This window comes from Rhinolophus hipposideros, assembly GCF_964194185.1.
Source record: "Rhinolophus hipposideros genome assembly, chromosome: 18".
NCBI classification, from domain to species: Eukaryota; Metazoa; Chordata; class Mammalia; order Chiroptera; family Rhinolophidae; genus Rhinolophus; species Rhinolophus hipposideros.
This window is the reverse complement of record NC_138064.1, coordinates 27,760,755-27,773,680: the sequence shown is the minus strand read 5'-3', so window position 1 is coordinate 27,773,680 and position 12,926 is coordinate 27,760,755.

The following is a 12,926-nucleotide window of genomic DNA, read 5'->3' as shown; positions in this document are numbered from 1 at the left end:
TAATATTTAATTTGATTCCATTGAATGAGAACTTTGTTAAGTGTAAGTTCAGCCTGCAGTGGCCTCTCTCTCTCTCGACGAAAATAATGAGCTTGTGTTATTTTTAGAATATTCATAAGGCTAAATTTTAGTGGGTTAGAACTTTTTTTTTTGATGTGGACAACTGTCTGAAATATTATGAGTTCTTTAAAAATAGTCACTGAACAGGAACAATTCAAATACCAATTTTAGTTGTTGCCTACCGAGAGACATTTTGCATTATATTCAGAAACCCTTTATCTGTACAATTCTCTGGTATCTCCATATAATTTAAGTTCTATACTCTGAAATATGAACTATAATCAAATACTGCCATAAATTAATTTTATTGCTATAACCTATGATACGACAATATAGATTTACAGCAATATCATACTGCCCTTCGTGTACAAAACTGACATTACTGAGTCTCCAACATTATGCATACTTTTTAGTCATGTTCATATCCTGATTTCCTATATAAGAGCTTTTTCTTTAAAGCCTTGAGAATATTTTTTTAAACATCCAAATTTGAGTTTTCTTATCTCGAAGTTTGGAAGAATAATCTTAAACTATTTTGAGACTTAACCAGAGAAAGAAAGCATATTTTTATATCTAATATTTTAGTTGTTTATAACCAAGTAGTCCCACAAAAATTTTGCACTGGTCCACATGCAATCACTGGGTGCAACATATTTATTAAATAGTTTTGTCATGGAAAAATATACAACATATACAAAAACAGAAAAATGCACTTATAGGACAAGAATTTCTTTGTACAAAGATGTTTTTCTTGGTGACCAAAACTGTAGCCTTCTGAGCCACCCACTGGATAGACCAAACCACCACCTCTACAAAACAAAAACAAATCTACCTCGAAGTGATTGTTACCCATCACAGTACCATTTCAAGGACCAGTGATTGGATTTCAGATTCCAGTGATGCAGACATTATATATGAATACCAGCCATTAAAATAGCACTTAACCATGAAGGTTGATGAATGGAATCTTATTATGATACAGTTTTCTATAGAATAGAGTTCAAAATTCAGTAGGTAAGTCTTGACTTTCAAATCAAGGTATGAAAAAGACTTTTTTTAACTGATGCCTCCTACAGTTCAGTTTCTCTAAAGTAAATAAGAACAGGGTGACAATTTCATTCATTTGAAGTATTCAGCTACCCCAAATTATTTTGGAGGTTATAGGTGACATAGGTTTTAGAGAGATTAGAAGACAGTCTTTAGAGGCAAACAGACTTGCACTTAAAAACTATCTGAATTACTTTTGGCAAGACGCTTAGCTCTATTTAGTTCAGTTTCCTCACCCAGGAATTGAGGATACCCAATTTGCAAATTCTCTGTCAAGATTAAATAACAATGTTCAGTGTAGCATAAGATGCCTGACACACAATGGTCGCTTAATAGCTGTTTATTATTACCTTTAAATATGAAGCCAAAGCAAGAGTAAAGTTACCAAGTAGGAAAAACTTGAATTTCTCTGTCCTTTCCCTACATTATCAATGATCTATTCCCCCACCTTGCACACCCACATTCCAAGAGAGAAACAGAATCTTTTTATTTCAATGTGGGAGCTCTCTTTCTGGCAATTGCTACTTCCTGCCTTAAGAGACAAGATGGATGGTGTCAACATAACTGAGATAAGGAATACCAAAAAAAAAAAAAAAAAAATCTGATTAGAGGGGTACAGAGAAGGAATCCAATTTTAATAATGTAAAATATAAGACATTTAGATAGAGTTATTAGACAGATATAAATTAAATCATTCAGAGAAAGAACCTACTAAATATAGAGAAATAAGGACCAAATTTAAAATCTGGAGTATTAGATTAATAAAAAGGAAAATAATTATGTGTGTGTGCATGCACACATACACAATAGGAAGGATGAGTAAAGACTGGAGTCATAAAGAAGATAAATAACTTACTTCTCCTGGAAGTAAGTAGAAAAGTAACATTGATTAGTCCACTATAATATTCATGTTAGAGAAGAAAATCTCAGAATTTTCTTCTGAGAGGTTTAAAAAATAATTGAGTCAGAATCTGAGGGGTAGTTATTGAGATTAGAGGCAATAAAAGGGAAAGAATGAGGTCAGGAGATCAGAGGGGCGACCAGGACCCAAACAGTACTCACTCCAGGGATAGAAGAGAGGGTGGGAAGAAATACAATACAATGAATTTAATTTATTGAAGGAAATAAGACAAAAACCTATAGTTTTCCAATGGAAGCTATAGAAAAATACAGACTATCTATCAAAACAAAGGTGTGTGTCACTACTATGTCACTCAATTTAGTCCTGAATTAAAATATTTGATTAATGTGTTGCTTCATGATATGCCCAAGAGATTTTTGGAAGAAAAAAAATTTTTTTTGACTTGGTTCGTCAATTTTTAAATCTGCCAAAATATAACCTTCAATCAATATAAACATCTGTGTTTATTATGAAAGCTATACATCCCTACAATTCTGATAAAATTTAAGATTATGTAAATAACAGATACATTTTTATGAAAATAATGTGTATGAACATTTAAAGCACTGCTGTAATTTCTTAGGCTTTGCTACCTATTTAAACGTTTTTACTTATGTGTTCAATTCTTCTTGCTAAGAAAGAGAAATAGGATTATGAAACGTAGATGTTTGGTGAAGGCAGATGTGGTGACTGGTGCCCAGCCTCTTCTCCCTCTGCATACATCGCATCTCTCACAGCAATTCACTTCTCCTGAATCTGCAACACTTTTCTGGTGATTATTGATAAAAAGTGAGAAATTGGTGCTGAAATTGGTGCCTGTGGTCTAGCTCTGACCCTTAGTATACTCTTTATCTTTATGTACAATGGATCAAGATTGCAAGGCTTTATCTTTCCTTTATCCAAATCTTTATAATTATTTTTACTTGGCTGTGATTCACATTCAAATGTGATTTCCTAGTATCATGTGTTGTGTTCTTATTAAAAAGCAAGAATTCAGGAATGCTTGTTGAATTGAAATTAAATTCCTAATACATATCCTGGGGAAAAAAAGAAACATGCTTACAGTATATCAAGGTCTCTAGAAATTGTTTCTACTTGAAGAATAAAAGGACTGTAATTTGGTAATATGTTACTTAAATAGTGTGTTTGGTAACCTTTTATTTATTTGTTCATTAGTACTTCAGCTAAGAGGTAGGTCATTGATAAGTTAAAACAAATTTCCAACTTTCTATTTTAAGAATATGTGATGGAGATAAAATAAACATTATTTGAGACCAATGACTAAGATGAAGTAGACTTTTATGTCTATCTAGATGTCTTTTAAATCCATGCTAGAACCCTTCTCTAATATCAGTTAACAAAAGAAAGGCCTACATAGTACAAAGTAAAAGATAATCTTATACATACGTATGTACATACATACATACACACAAAACATACATACATATATCTATATATAACATACATGCATATGTGTATGCATATTGCTCATCTGTATATTCCTTGTAGAATCCAGAAAAATACTTTTATATATACATATATTTTTTTTTCTTATTTTGTGAAAATGGCTGATTTAATGATCCACCTTGATCCATTTTTCTCTGAGAAAGGTACAAAATGTGAGAGATCAGAATGGGATCCCTAAGCAAATGTATGTCGAGCATCAATGAAAGTACTATAGTGAATATTCCATGTACAGAGTATTTCTTGGCATTGTCAGCGTTGCAAACTAATGGAGAAACTAATGGAGAACAAGCCCAGAATGAAGCAAGTTTAATTATCTCAAGAAAATTTATGGAGACTTATACAATTGAACAGTTTTAAGAGCTATTGTAGTTAATAGATTTCATCCATGATGTTTAATGTTTCAGACATTTCTTTTTTTTTATTTAATTTATTTATTGGGTGACAATTGTTAATGAAATTACATAATTTCAGGTGTACAATCATCTATAAATCCCATTGTGTGTTCACCACCCAGAGTCAGTTCTCCTTCCACCACCATATATTTGATTCCCCTTACCCTCATCTCCCACCCCCCACCCCCTTATCCTCTGGTAACCACTAAACTATTGTCTGTGTCTATGAGTTTTTGTTTCTCATTTGTTTGTCTTGTTTTTGGTTTATATACCACATATCAGTGAAATCATAGGGTTCTCTGCTTTTTCTGTCTGACTTATTTCGCTTAGCATTATACTTTCAAGATCCATCCATGTTGTCACAAATGTTCCTATATCATCTTTCCTTAACGCCGAATAGTATTCCATTGTGTATATATACCACAACTTCTTTATCCATTCATCTATCGAAGGACATTTTGGTTGTTTCCATGTCTTGGCCACCGTAAACAAAGCTGAAATGAACATTGGAGCACACATGTCTTTATGTATAAATGATTTCAAATTCTTTGGGTAGATACCCAGGAGAGGGATTGCTGGGTCATATGGTAATTCTATTTGTAATTTTTTGAGGAACCTCCACACTGCCTTCCATAGCGGCTGCACCAGTCTGCATTCCCACCAACAGTGTATGAGGGTTCCTTTTTCTCCACAGCCTCTCCAACACTTGTTGCTATTTGTCTTGTTGATGATAGCCATTCTGACTGGGGTGAGGTGATATCTCATTGTGGTTTTTATTTGCATTTCTCTGATGATTAGTGATGTTGAGCATTTTTTCATATGTCTATTTGCCATTTGTAAGTCCTCTTTGGAGAAATGTCTCTTCAGGTCCTCTGCCCATTTTTCAATTGGGTTGTTTGTTTTGTTGTTGCTGAGTTTCATGAGTTCCTTGTATATTTTGGATATTAGACCCTTATCGGAGGAACTGTTTGCAAAAATCTTCTCCCATTCAGTCGGTTGCCTCTTTATTTTGTCGATGGTTTCTTTTGCTGTGCAGAAACTTTTAAGTTTCATATAGTCCCATTTGTTTATTTTAGCTTTTACTTCCATTGCCTTTGGAGTCAAATTCATAAAATGCTCTTTGAACCCAAGGTCCATAAGTTTAGTACCTGTGTTTTCTTCTATGCAGTTTATTGTGTCAGTGTTTCAGACATTTCAATCACCCTTGCTTACTGATGCCAATGAACATGCTTTCAATTTTACTTAAACTGCTGGATATTAGTGTATGTCTATATATATAATATACATGCTTCATGTCAAAAAGGCCCACAGTTACATTTCAGCTTCACTATTTGCCAGCTCTGTGACCTTAAAATACAACTTTACCACATTTACCCTGAGTTTCCTCCTCATCAAATGAGTTTGACTTATGTCATTATTTTCATAAGGAATACATGATTATATATGTAATGACTCTAGCATAAGACCTTGCATATAATTGGTGCTCTATAAAAGTTAACTCTTTTCTATGTTTGTTCTTCCTCTAAGAAGCAAAGGGAGGCAAATAATCTCTAAATCTTAAAAGCACAGTTCCAAATAGAAATTGAGCTTTGAATGTAATTGGTGATGATAATGTGATCTTTGTTTATCGGAAATGTGGTACCTATAAGCTTTACATCAATTTACAGGCAATTCCAATTTCCAAAACATATCGACATCATATATATAAAACTTTTAACAATTCCATGAAAAGTTGTTTCCATTAGGAGTCATTCTGTTGACTCCAGACATATCTCATTTTGGTTATATTGATTGGACCCCCTAAGAATAGATATGATTTTATTGCTTATTGCTGTGTTATTGTTGAATGACTTAGGTAAAGCTCATTGAATCTTTTTCAGTAGAAGGACATTATGTCTCCATCCAGATATAATGGCAGAGACTTTGTCTTCTATTTCTATTGGAGCTCTATCCAGGGCAAGCAACAACAACAAAAAAATGTTTTAAATCTGCTATCTGACATGTTATTTTATATACTATTATATCTTAATGGAAAATTTAGTTTTGATCACTTTACTATTAAATGCTTGTTAATGAAAATTAAACAAGAATGTATTTGGTACCTTCTACATGCTTGGTAGTTGGCTAGGTTCGTGACTTTGAGCATCTCTGTCAACAGTTATTTTCCTTCTAATTCTCATAATGTTAACTTACTATCTTAACATAATTTAGATAGGTAACTACAGAGTATATGCTATGCACAAAGATATTTACTGTCTGAAAGAGAACATTGATAGGGAATTAGTGCAGCTGGTGAATCACACACACACAAAGATCATGTTAAGTGTTTAATTCTTCTAAGGTAACCTAAAGGCACTATATTTTTACAGGGAGATTAACTTGTTTGAGAACAGAAGCTATTAATCTCTCCCATAACAGGCTGCTGAATCATTCTCATTCATTCTGTCGATGTCATTTTACAACTGAGTTTCAGACAATTTTTGCAAGAATGAGATGTATAAGTATTCAAAAATGCTAATATTCTCAGCTGAGTATTCCTAATTATGCCTTCAGTTTATATTTGCTTAAGGCTTTTATGTTGCAATAATCCCCTCTTGAGTTTCTTCCTTTTTCATTATATCACACTTGGCTGGTGCTGGAATGGTGGTATTCTTTGGCTGGTAAGTGTCTACTTACCCTGCATATTGGAATGCTAAATTGAATATGTTAAAGAAATTATTGATCAAAAAGATGGACAAAACATATATCTTTAATTATTGTGCTGAACTAAAAACAGTTACTTGAACAGATAAAACTTTTCTCTGAAACCCAATGCAAATCCTACTTTTAAATGAGGACAGGAATACTGATTGTTTTGCCAAACCATATAGACAGTAGATACTTCCTCATAAATATGCTTTATAATGCGTCCCAACTTTTCTCCTTTTTGTCTTTCTGGCTGTGTAAAAAAACACTGTATTTTAAGATTTTGTTAAATAAGCAAGTCATCTTACCATTTGAGATGTTAAATAATTAATAATTCCCAAAATTGAGGAATAATTAATCACAATGAAAATAAAATTACTTCTCTTAACAAAAGCTTTTACTGAGGTGTAAGTTTCTGTGATATCTTTGCTTTTCTGTAAACACACATTTTATTTTAGACTAGATTTAGATTTACAAAAAAATGGCATGGAGATAATACAGAGAATTCTAATACTCCTTTTATCCTGTTTCCTCTATCATTAATATTTTACATTAGTGTGATATATTTATCACAGATAATGAACAAATTTGATCCATTGTTATTAACTGAAGTCCACACTTTATTCATATGTCTTTAAATTTTACCTAAGGTCCTTTTTGTATTCCAAGATACCATTCAGGATAATACATCACATGTAGTCATAATTCCTTAGGCTCTCCTAGGCCATGACAGTTTCGTAGACTTTCTTTGTTTTGATGACCCTGACAGTTTTGAGGAGAACTGATCAGGTATTTTGCAGAAGGTACTTCACCTAAGATTGGTCTAATGTCTTTTTTTATGAATAAACAGCGATTATTGGTTTTTGAGGGGGAAAAAAAAACCTAGAGGCAAAATGTCATTCTCACCACAGCATATCAAGGGTACCTACTCTCAATTTTATCTTGATTAATGTTAATCACCTGGCTGAGATAGTGTTTGTCAGATTTCTCCACTGTAAAATTATATTCACCTTTTACATACTGTGCTCTTTGGACAGAAAGGACTATGTGCAGCAGACATGTAAGGAGTGGGGAGTTAATCTTCACCTCCTACAGGGTGGAATATCTACAAAAACTATTTGGATTTTTTCTTTATTTTGATGTATCTATTCTTCCCCCAATTTATTCATTTTGATCATTTCTTCTCATTAATGTAGATTCATGGATATTTATAGTTTGAGTTATGAACTGATTTGTTTTTTTTTTTGTTTGTTTGTTTTTTGGTTTTGTTGTTTGCTCAGGTTATTCCAGCTTTGAACATTGAGAGCTCTTTCAGTTGACTCATGTGTCCCTTAGGCATACTCCTATCTTTGTGTTTTTCTTGAGCAGTTTCTTACTTTCTGACACACCAGGATACTCTAGATTCATATATTTCCTGCCCCTGTCTTAGAATCACTATTCCTTCAAGGAGATCTGTCTTCTGTTGTCAGAAATTAGTATTATAAAGATTATGTAAGATCTGGGCACTTGGGCATACATACTCTTTGCAATTAAAGCATCATTGATTCTAGGCCCTCTAAGCTTATAGAGAAAGGAAATATGTGCACGTATCCTAATTAGTGCATACATTGATATCTACAAATTATTATAGTATATATATATATATATATATATATTATATTATATTACACGTATGTTTTAAGCTAAACATGAATTTATACTGATGTCTCCAACTTTAGATCATCACCATATGGGTGATTCTAGCTTTCTCTCATTCCTGTCACATTCTATTCCAACAATGAAAAATCTGTTTCCCACTATCCATCATCATTCACTTCGTTAATCACATCCAATATATATGTATATCTTTTTCAGAATTGTTAACCATACCTTCTATTGAAAATGACTCGATCATCTAAAGTATGGATTAAACTCTCCATGAGGAAAATTTGTCTTGTTCATTGCTATATTGTCAGTGTGTAATCTTTTGCCTGGAACATTGAGGGGACTCAAAAATATTTGTGAATAAAGATAAAATGTGGTTATGACTTATACCAAAATTATAGCTGCAGGAATATGAACTTGGGAAATTTAAAATGATTATGGAGTAAATCAGAAGGTTTCAACTATATTACACTTTGAAATAATAAATAAATAACATAAAGATGACATTAAAATAAATTTTCTGGCAGTGGTGATGACACCACTGAGAAATTCTGTCATGATTTTATAGAACCATTTATAATTAACATCACCTATAACCATGCAATTACTTTTTATAACTGATAAACACATTATTGTGATATTTTGGTTTACGTTTAGATTTGTAATGTTTGCACAGGAAACTATACTATCTTACATAAATTTTGTCTATTCTACCAGTAATATTTTTCTCTACTACGATTCATTCATTTGATCTATAAAGTGGGCAGATAAAGTATAGTATCCTCATTTTATAAGTGGGAATATGGAGAGGCAGTCAAATAAGTTTGTTTCTGTAGTTAAGGGGCATTGCGAATTTTTAACTAGGAAAAAAATGCAAATAAAGTTTCAAAATGAAATAAAGAGTGATAGTGATTTCATCAGATATCTATTAGATAAACTGAATGGTCTTAAGTCTCTGTTTTATCACTTTTGCTAAGTAAAGATGTAACTATAATGGATTTTAGTATAAATATTTATTACTAGATTATTTTAAGTATGTTATTTGAAATAATTATCCAGCTATTTGGTATCTATATAATTATGACTCCATTGAACTTAAAAGGAAAAGTAAAAACAGAATTAATAAAAGATGTTTAATCAATTTCAATGGACTTCATCCATGAATCTGTTTGTTTTAACAGAAACATCTATTGATCAGGCATGACTAATGGAAATGTTCTGATAAGAAAATTTAATTAAATATCTTGAGATTTTTCTCCCCAGATATTTGTAAATGGAATTGCAGGCATTATCTATGTAAAGAGCACTATTATCTGGCATTACTAAATAACATTAAGTTACCTTTGAACATTGATCTCTACAAATAGATTAAGTACTTTTTCATTTAAGGGTCTGGAAATTACAGATGTATATTTTAATGAGTATCTGCATACTGCAGTATAGGCCTAATACCATTTGTCTACAAATAATTGAACTGGTCTCTTCAAACCACAGTATCTCAATACCAATTCAATCTTTACTGAGTGCTTACTATAACAAGATCTTTTCCTAAAGGGAGAAAGAGAACTAAGAACTATCTACAAAGTATTATAAGAGTAATGTGAATATTTGATGCTTATTGCATTCTTCTTCCTAGGAATAATTCCTAAAAACTATTATTGTAATAATGACAGTAAGTGCAGTGGACTCAAAGGAACAAAAGCTTTCGAATTAGACCCTGGTTCCAAACAAACCTCCATCTCTTGCTGACCCTGTGATTTTAAACAAAGTACCCCATATCTCTGAGCTTATTTCCTCATCCATAAAACAATATTTTAAGTGATATGGGGTTTTTAAGGTTTTACAAATTTTAAGGAATTTCTACAATAGTTAAAAGGACAACTCCATCTTTGATATATAGGAAATATTCCTTCAATATTTCAATGTTAGCTACTACCTTCTTGGAAACTTTGTAATTTATTTTAATCTTTTTATCAGGCATGCTATAAAACATAAAATAATTACCACATATAAATCTAACCCAATTCAAGAATGAAAACATTATTCATCTATGTGCTTCTCCTTCAAACCAAATTATGCATATCTATGTGACTCTCCTATTTTATCCTGAAACAGAAGGTAATTACAATCCTAAAATTGTGCTTTTTCCTCCCTTAATTTTCCTTGTTCTTCTCTCCATAGTTTGAGGATATTTTTGTTATTTTTTAACTTTTTTTTCAAGTCTGTTTGGGAAGCTTGTAGTCATCTATTTTCAAGAATAATGAATTATTTTTTTCTAGGCTACATCCATGTGCCCATTAAAGATGTTCTTTATTTTATTATAGTGTTGTGGGAATTTTTTGGTGTTTTTTGATATCTCATTGTGGTTTTATTTGTTTATTTTTCACTTTATTTATTTTGACATTCAATATTATTTTATATTAATTTCAGGAGTATAGCATATGGTTAGACATTCATGTAGTTTAAGATGTGATCCACCTGACTAGACTAGTACCCACCTGATACTATACATTGTTATCACCACATTATTGACTATATTCCCTGTGCTTTACTTTACATCCCCATGGCTATTTTGTAACTACCCATTTGTACTTCTTAATCCCTTCACGTTTTTCACCCTGTCCTCAACCCCCCTACCATCTATCACTTTAATAAATCTAGTACCCATCTGATACATTATAATGTTTTTGTTGAAAGTCAGACATCTATTGCATAGTAGGAACTGAGGTAGATGGGCCTCTGTTGTGAGAACTTCTACTAATCTGGCTAGTAGTGGTGCTTTTAAAAACGTTTGTTAACATTGTAGGTACCAGAGGGTTCATATTGCTCTAGTACCCTTGGTTTTGTCTCCTCAACTTACTTTGGTCTTCTCTAAGCATGACTCTCAGAGAGTCTAAATTTTACAACTCTCTAAGCTGTGTCCATTGTTATTATACTGGCTATCTTGTGGTGTGGTAACAGAGCGTATATGATGGTGGGGGGGCATTCTATAATCTTCAATTACATCTCAGTGTTTTAGTGGGCCCATGTGTATGACCTGTGACCGTCACAAGCATTTTTTCTTCTATAGTTCTCACCACCCTGTGGTGAAACAGGAGGACTATAGAAGGCTGCAGTGAGTAGTGCCCTTATCCACACCTCTGAGACAGGATCTGATAAGGTTTTTCCACTGGAGAGTTATGGACAATGTTCTGGACGTGTTTCAGAGTGATCACTTTTTTTCTCTTCCTGTCAGAGGCACTATGGAATCTTTCTTGGAGAATGCAAAAGAGATAGTATTTGCTTTTTGGAAGTGTCAAATCATGAATAAGAGAGTCAAGCAAAATCTCCCCTTGGTTTGAAGATAAAAGGAAATATTGAAGCTTGGATTTATTCTCTGAAAATCTAGAGCCGTATAGAGAAAATAACTACGTTAATAATTGGGATGGTTTAAAAGGGAAATATAATGATGGATTAGTATTATGATCTGTTGAGGAACCAGCTTATGTGACAGAATGCTGCATTCATCAGTATTTTTCTATATGCTTCTATCCCTTCTTTTCTTCCTTGAAGATCATGCTTTTATCAAAACTAGAATGTCATATTCTGTTTCAAATATTAATAGATTGTTTTATACATTTTTTATATTAAAGGTGAAAATGAGGCTTATAATATTTGCCATCTTAGTTTTTGTTGAATTTGGGAGATATTATTATATAAATTATAAACTTTGTGCAAGGATATTGATTATTCTCAAATCAATTTGAGAATATTCTCAAAGGCAATGAAAAGCTTGCCCTAGTCACAAGTTTCTAGGAATGCACAGAGATGATATCCCAGCAGAAAACAGTTGATCAAAATTGATAGGATGCAGATAATGCCGTGCTCAGAGGAATATTTATCGTTTTATATGCTTATATTAGAAAAGAAATAGGATATAAAATCAATAATCAAAGATTCCCCCTAAAATAGGTAAGAAAAAAGCAGAGCAAACGTAAAGTATGTAGAACTAAACAAATAAAAAGATCAGAATAAAAATCAATGACATGAAAAACCAGAAAAAAATAAAAAATGATTATTTGAAAAGATCAAAAGTTATAAACTTTTAGCTGAGCTGATTTTAAGAAAAACAAATATGATCTGTTACCAAAATTAGGAACAAAAGAGGGAATATCACTAAAGTTGTCTAAATCATTTAAAATATTTAGGAGAGAATATTATAAATAACTTTATGCCAACAAATTAGATAAATGAAATGTGCAAAGTCCTAAATACACACATTAACTCAAGAAGAAATAGGAATCTGGATATGCCAACAACAGATAAAACCATTGGAATAGTAATTTAAAATCTTTCCATAAAGCCCAGTTTTAGATACTTTAGGGAATTTAGGAAGCACTTAAAAAGAAGAAATAAAAGGGAAAATGTCAATAATGTTACAACACAAAGCAGATAAACTTAGTACACATACATGCATACATATCCACACACAAATGTTCAGCTTCAATTTCATCAAAATATAAACTTAAGAAGACAACATTTTGCTTACCAAATTTGAAAAAAGCACAAATTATGAAGACTTCTGTGTTCTAAAGTACAGTAAAGTAGACATTGCCAAGGCCTAACTCACTGCAAAACATACTTCTGAATACTCATAGGTCAAGAAATAAAAATGGAAATAAACAATTCATTACACTTGAATGACAATCCGAGTAATACATATAAAACATACGAAGTGCAGTTAAAGTGAA